Source organism: Callospermophilus lateralis, chromosome 4 (genome assembly GCF_048772815.1).
Source record: "Callospermophilus lateralis isolate mCalLat2 chromosome 4, mCalLat2.hap1, whole genome shotgun sequence".
Classification (NCBI taxonomy): domain Eukaryota; kingdom Metazoa; phylum Chordata; class Mammalia; order Rodentia; family Sciuridae; genus Callospermophilus; species Callospermophilus lateralis.
In genome coordinates, this window is record NC_135308.1 from 67,601,810 (window position 1) to 67,609,572 (window position 7,763).

General features: G+C 35.9%; 1 pseudogene; it reads left to right on the forward strand.

The window, feature by feature from the left end:
• LOC143398281 (UBX domain-containing protein 2A-like) overlaps window positions 1-7,024 on the forward strand; it is a 28,530-nt pseudogene extending 21,506 nt beyond the window's left edge.
• The last annotated feature ends 739 nt before the right edge of the window (window positions 7,025-7,763 follow it).

A 7,763-nucleotide genomic window follows, 5' to 3' on the forward strand; every position in this document is an offset into this window, starting at 1 on the left:
TGGTCACCTGGCAAAGGGAATGAACTGTCGCCATTTGCATGGGATACCACCATGGCAGAGAACTGACGTCACCAGAATGCGGCGGAGGAGATAACTTCGTTGAAACCAGCGGCGACAGGTGTGTAATCCCCTAGCCTTCCCTCTCCACACAGCAGGGAAACCTTAAGGGCCCCTCCCAGCTCTCCTGTGAGCACAATAGCCAGACCGAGGGAATCAGGAGTGGCACAGGACCGTGGTGCGGAACTCCCGGCTACCGCTCCCACCAGTGCTGACAACTGAGGTCTCTTGCAAAAGCTACCGGGGGCATGGCTACTGGAGGGCTAGCAAAATTCGCTGAGGGTTCTCAGCCCCAAGCTCTACAAACTTAGGGTGTGAGGGAATGGCAAACAGGGAGAGTGTGACCAGTCGTTCATGAAAACAGGGCTCCGGGGAGCAGCAGACCTGGTGTGTAGCCAGTATTGTGGTGAGCGTCACCGATGAGCAGAGCCTGGCTTGAGGAAAAGTGGGAAAGTGACTAGACACAAGAGAAGGCCCTAGGCACTCAGGATTGGAGACCCGCCCAGTCTGGGAGGAGGAGCTGCTGCACAGTGATTGGTTCCCGCGTATTGAGAGGAGAAGCTTGGCCCGGTGGGCACAGCTCCACCTACTGGAAGAGAAGTTAATCAAACTCTAAAACTGCATTTATTAATTTTTTTTAATTTGGGGTTTTTTTTATTTTCATTTTTTGTTGTTGTTTTTTAAATTTTTAATTTTTTTTAATTTTTTTAATGTTAATTTTTTTTATTATTTTTTTTCTTTTTTTCTTTTCTATTTTTTTTCTTTTGTCTTTTCATTTCTTTTCAATTTTCTCATTCCCCCTTCCTTGAATTCTACCTGCTTACTCTCATTCTCTTTAGTGACTTCTTCCCTTCCCTCCTAATACCTTTCCTCCCAAGCATCAAATAAATTTATAGGAGTAAACAGTAACTCAGCAGACAAACAGAACAAGAAGTAACATGAGCAGCATGAAAAAGCAAGGAAGAAAAGGAATACAAACAATGCAGGACAGCCTAAATATTCAGGAGGACCTAGAGTCATCAGAAAAATGGTCAAATAAAGAACTCAAGGAATACCTTAGACAGATGGAATGGAACCTTAAAGAGGATATGAGACAGCAAATTCAAACAGTGAAAGAACACATTGAAAATGAATTACATAAACAGATAAAAGAATAAGTTAAGCATCTTTATCAGGAGATAGAGATAATAAAAAATCAAACAATAATTCTAGAAATGAAGGAAACTATAAACCAAATTAAAAACTCAAATGAGAGTATCACTAACAGAGTGGAGCAAGTAGAAGCCAGAACGTCAGCTAATGAAGACAAAATATATCATCTTGAAAAGAGTCTAGCCAACTCAGAAAGTCCGGTAAAAAATCACGAGAAAGAGATCCAAGAGATATGGGATAACAAAAAAAAAACAAACTTAAGAGTCATCGGGATAGAGGAAGGTATAGAGATTCAAACCAAGGGAATGAGTAACCTGCTGAATGAAATAATTACAAAAAAACCGAGCATACAGAATCACAGTAGACCAACGCCAAGACACATTGTTATGAAGATATCCAAAATACAGAACAAAGAGAAAATATTAAAAGCTACAAGAGAAAGGAGGCAGATTACATTCAGGGGTAAACCAATAAGGTTAACAACAGATTTTTCATCACAGACGCTGAAAGCGAGAAGATCCTGGAACAACGTATTTCAAACACTGAAAGACAATGGATGCCAACCAAGAATTCTGTATCCAGAAAAATTAACCTTCAGGTATGAGAACGAAATAAAAATCTTTCATGATAAACAAAAGTTAAAAGAATTTGCAGCCAGAAAACCAGCATTGCAAAGCATCTTGAGCAAAACACTACACAAGGAAGAAATGAAAAACAATAACCAAAACCATCAGTGCGAAGTGCCTCAGTAAAGACAGAGGGCAGGGGGAAAACTAATCATGGAGAAACAAACTAAATTAAAAAAAAAAAGATAAATAATCAAACATGGATGGAAGTACAAACCATATATCAATAGTAACTCTAAACGTAAATGGTTTAAACTCTCCAATAAAGTGACATAGGCTGGTAACATGGATTAAAAAAACAAATCCAACAATATTCTGCCTCCAGAAGACACATCTGATTAGAAAAGACATACACGGGCTGAAGGTGAAAGGTTGGGAAAAAATATACCACGCACATGGTCCTCGTAAGCAAGCAGGGGTGGCCATCCTCATATCGAATAAAATTGACTTCAAGACTAAGTTACTCAAAAGGGATAAGGAAGGACATTATACACTGTCAAAAGGAACCATTCACCAACAAGACATAACAATTATCAATATATATGCACCAAATAATGGTGCTGCGATGTTCATAAAACAAATTCTCCTCAAGTTCAAAAATAAAATAGACCACAACACAATAATTATGGGTGACTTCAACACACCTCTCTCACCATTGGACAGATCCTCCAAACAAAAGTTGAATAAAGAAACTATAGAACTCAATATCACAATCAATAACCTAGACTTAACTGACATATATAGAATATATCAACCATCATCAAGTGGATATACTTTTTTCTCAGCAGCACATGGATCCTTCTCAAATATAGACCATATATTATGCCATAGGGCAACACTCAGTAAATATAAAGGGGTGGAGATAATACCATGCATTTTATCTGATCATAATGGAATGAAACTGGAAATCAATGATAAAAGAAGGAAGGAAAAATCCTACAACACATGGAAAATGAACAATATGTTACTGAATGATCAATGGGTTACAGAAGACATAAAGGAGGAAATCAAAAAATTCTTAGAGATAAATAAAAATACAGACACAACATATCGGAATCTATGGGACACAATGAAAGCAGTTCTAAGAGGGAAATTCATCCCCTAGAGGTCATTCCTCAAAAAAAGGAAAAACCAACAAATAAATGAGCTCACACTTCATCTCAAAGCCCTAGAAAAGGAAGAGCAAAACAACAGCAAATGTAGCAGAAGGCAAGAAATAATTAAAATCAGAGCGGAAATCAACAAAATTGAAACAAAAGAAACTATTGAAAAAATTAACAAAACTAAAAGTTGGTTCTTTGAAAAAATAAATAAGATCAACAGACCCTTAGCCATGCTAATGAAGAGAAGAAGAGAGAGAACTCAAATTACTAACATATGGATGAAAAAGGCAATATCACAACAGATGCTACAGAAATACAGAAGTCAATTAGAAATTATTTTGAAAACCTATATTCCAATAAAATATAAGATAGTGAAGACATCGATAAATTTCTTAAGTCATATGATTTTCCCAGACTGAGTCAGGAGGATACACACAATTTGAACAGACCAATAAATATCAATGGATGAAATAGAAGAAGCAATCAAAAGACTACCAACCAAGAAAAGCCCAGGACCAGATGGGTATACAGCAGAGTTTCACAAAACCTTTAAAGAAGAATTAATACCAATACTTTTCAAGTTATTTCAGGAAATAGAAAAAGAGGGAGCTCTCCCAAATTCATTCTATGAAGCCAACATCACCCTGATTCCGAAACCAGACAAAGACACCTCAAAGAAAGAAAACTACAGACCAATATCTCTAATGAACTTAGATGCAAAAATCCTCAATAAGATTCTGGTGAATCAGATACAAAAACACATCAAAAAAATTGTGCACCATGATCAAGTATGATTCATCCCTGGGATGCAAGGCTGGTTCAATATATGGAAATCAATAAATGTTATTCACCACATCAATAGACTTAAAGATAAGAACCATGTCGTCATCTCGATAGACGCAGAAAAAGCATTCAACAAAGTACAGCATCCCTTTATGTTCAAAACATTAGAAAAACTAGGGATAACAGGAACTTACCTCAACATTGTAAAAGCTATCTATGCTAAGCCTCAGGCTAGCATCATTCTGAATGGAGAAAAATTGAAGGCATTCCCTCTAAAATCTGGAACAAGACAGGAATGCCCTCTATCACCACTTCTATTCAATATAGTTCTCGAAACACTGGCCAGAGCAATTAGACAGACGAAAGAAATTAAAGGCATAAAAATAGGAAAAGAAGAACTTAAATTATCACTATTTGTGAACAACATGATTCTATACCTAGAAGACCCAAAAGGGTCTACAAAAAAACTACTAGAACTAATAAATGAATTCAGCAAAGTGGCAGGATATAAAATCAACACGCATAAATCAAAGGCATTTCTGTATATCAGCGACAAAACTTCTGAAACGGAAATGAGGAAAAACACTCCATTCACAATATCCTCAAAAAAAATAATAAAATACTTGGGAATCAACCTAACAAAAGAGGTGAAAGATTTATATAATGAAAACTACAGAACCCTAAAGAGAGAAATAGAAGAAGATCTTAGAAGATGGAAAAATATACCCTGTTCATGGATAGGCAGAACTAACATCATCAAAATGGCGATATTACCAAAAGTTCTCTATAGGTTTAATGCAATGCCAATCAAAATATAAATAAATAAATAAATAATAAGTACAAGAGCCAAGCATAGTGGCACATACCTGTAATCCCAGAAATTGAGGAGGCTGAAGCAGAGGGCCAGCCTCAGCAACGTGGGGAGACCTCATCTCAAAATAACAAAGGGATAGGGATGTAGCTCAGTACTAGAGCACTCCTGGGTTCAACCCCAGTACCATAAATAAAAAGAACAAGACTTGTACATGAAAAACTATAAAACAATGCTGAAAGAAATTAAAGGTCTAAATAGGTGGAAATATATCCCATATTCATGTATCAGAAGAGTAAATATTATTAAAATGGTAATACTTCCCAAATTCATTACAGGTTCAACTCAACCTTTACCAAAATTCCAGATATATTTCCTGTAGAAATTGACAAGCTAATTCTAAAATATATTTAGAAATTCAAAGGAAAATATCTTTGAATCCAAAAATATCTTGAAAAACAAGAATAAAGTTGTCCAACTTATCCTTTGATTTCAAAATCTACTACAAAGATAAAGTAATAGAGGTGCTCAGCCAGGAGGAGACTGAGAGGCCAACGGGGTCCCTGCAGAGCCTGAAGAGGTGTGGGGGGTAACACCACTGGAATCTGAGAGGCTCCAGTCAAGCCAGGAGGCAGTGCTCAGAGTAACACAGAGAATCAAGGAAGTAAATAATTTTAAAAGTAAAAACAAAACAAAAAAAAAGTGGGTTTGTTACACAAAACTGGATGATCAATCTCTTAATGATAATCAACAAACTGAATATTTTGACAGTCTTTTTGAGGAAACTCATAGGTTGTTGCCAAATGCAACTGAACAGAGTAGGTAGATGTTTAAGTATAAACTTGTGGAAAACATGGATTCACAGTCAAAGATTTTGGAAATTATTCTGATGGTGCAAGTCAGCATTTTCTGAACTATATCAAAAGGGATTACCTTCAGAATTACAGGGAATTTTTGACGAGTAATGAGTGGACATTAAAGTTGAAACAATAAGAAAAATAACCTATCCTCTCCTTATTTTCTTTCATAGTTTATCACAAAGATATAGGGAAGATCAGTAGTGTAGTAGGAGATAAAGAGGGATGGGAAAGGGAAGAAAATAAAGAAGTAATTCTTTTAAAAATCATGTTATATGCATATGTAAATATATCACAGGGAATTTCACCTTTATGTGTAAGTAGAAAGAACAAACCAAAGATAAATAGATGAGCCAAAGGAAGGAAAATCAGTAGAGGAAGGAGAAGGGGGTGGATTATGAACTAAAAACAATTCATGCATGTATGATTATGTCAAGATGCTTTAATTAAAAAAAATTATTGTGGGCTGGGTGTGGTGGCACACAACTATAATCCCAGCAGCTCAGGAGGCTGAAACAGGAGGATCTCAAGTTGAAAGCCAGCAATGGCGAGGCACTAAGCAACTCAGTGAGACCCTGTCTCTAAATAAAATACAAAATAGGGCTGGGGATGTGGCTCAGTAGTCAAGTGCCTGGTACAAAAAAAAAACTGTTGATTACAATTTTCAGCCAAGCCTGGTGCACACTCATGTAATCCTACTCACTCAGTAGGCAGAGACAGGAGCATCACCTGAGGCTCCCTGCCACAAAAAAGAAAAATAAACTATATATGTCTACAAAACTTGTGTTCCACCCCTTCTCAAGGCAGGGTTACACAATCTCAAAAGCAGTATAAATATTCCTTAGAAAACTTGGAATGGAGCCACCATTTGACCCAGCTATCCCACGGCTTAAAAATAGCATATATACAGCTTGACACAGCCACTTCAATACAGCCAGCCCAATTCACAATTGCTTCTGTGGAATCAACCTCAATGCCCTTCAGTAGATGAGTAGATAAAGACACTATGGTAAATATACACATTGGAATATTGCTCATCATTAAAAGAGAATAAAATTATGACATTTTCAGGCAAACAGATGGAGAACATCATGCTAAACGAAACAAGGCAATCCCCCAAAATAGGGGGTGAATGTTTTCTCTAATAAGTGAATGCTAATCCATAATGGGGCAGGGGGTAGCATGGGATGAGTGGAGAAACTTTGGGTGAGACAAAGGAGTACTGAAGTTAAAAATAAACATAATTTGTCTGCTGTTTCACTGAACAACTAGGAGTCCATTGCTAACATAGAGATCTGGCAAATCAATAGAAAAAGGATTGTATAGAAATTTAATGTTTCTCATTAAACCACATCAGTAGATGAATAGATAAAAGAAACTATGGGTAAATAGTTTATCAAAAAGTACCAAGGAACTTGGGCTGGGGTTGTGGCTCAGTGGTGGAGCACTTGCCTCACACATGTGAGACACTGGGTTCGATCCTCAACACCACATAAAAATAAAAAAATCAAGATGTTGTGTTCATCACTAAAAATATTTTTTAAAAATCAGATAAATTTTTTAAAAAAGTACCAAGGATCTCAAAGTCCTCCCTTTTCCCTGGCAATAGGTCTTCTACTTTTCTCATATTGCTAGATGAGATTCTTGGAAGAAACAGTTTTACAGAATGCTAGAATCATTGAAAGGCTCAAAAAAATGCTGAATCTTGTAGAGAACTTTCATAATATTGATTTTTGAGAGAATAAGTAGAAATTTTGCAGAAAAATAATGGTTTTAAGTGGACATGCAAAACGTGGGAGAAAGGACAAGTTAGACTCGCAGAATTTGTAGTGTGTTATTTAATTCTCTACTGATGATAAGATTTTTTTTTAGTATTATGATATTTTTTTTAATTTTTATTGTTGGTTGTTCAAAACATTACATAGTTCTTGATATATCATATTTCACACTTTGATTCAAGTGGGTTATGAACTCCCATTTTTACCCCGTATACAGATTGCAGACTCACATCAGTTACACATCCATTGATTTACATATTGCCATACTAGTGTCTGTTGATGATAAGATTTTTAAATAATCACAATTTAAGAAAGTAGCATGACTGGAAACTGTATTTAGTGTACTTATTCCAAAAGGCTACTCAGGAAAAAAAATATACTTACTTTAAAATATCAAGTAGTCAACATACAATATATTAAGTGGCTATATAGTTTAGAATATTAACAGAGTTTAAAGTAGTAAAAATGTTCACAGCATTAATCATTAAACATCATTTCTAAAGAGCAATATTTATTTAAATGTCAGCTATCTCAGTTTTTAAATGGTAATAAATAAAATAGGATAGATAATGGGGCCCAATTAAAGTTTTCTTCAA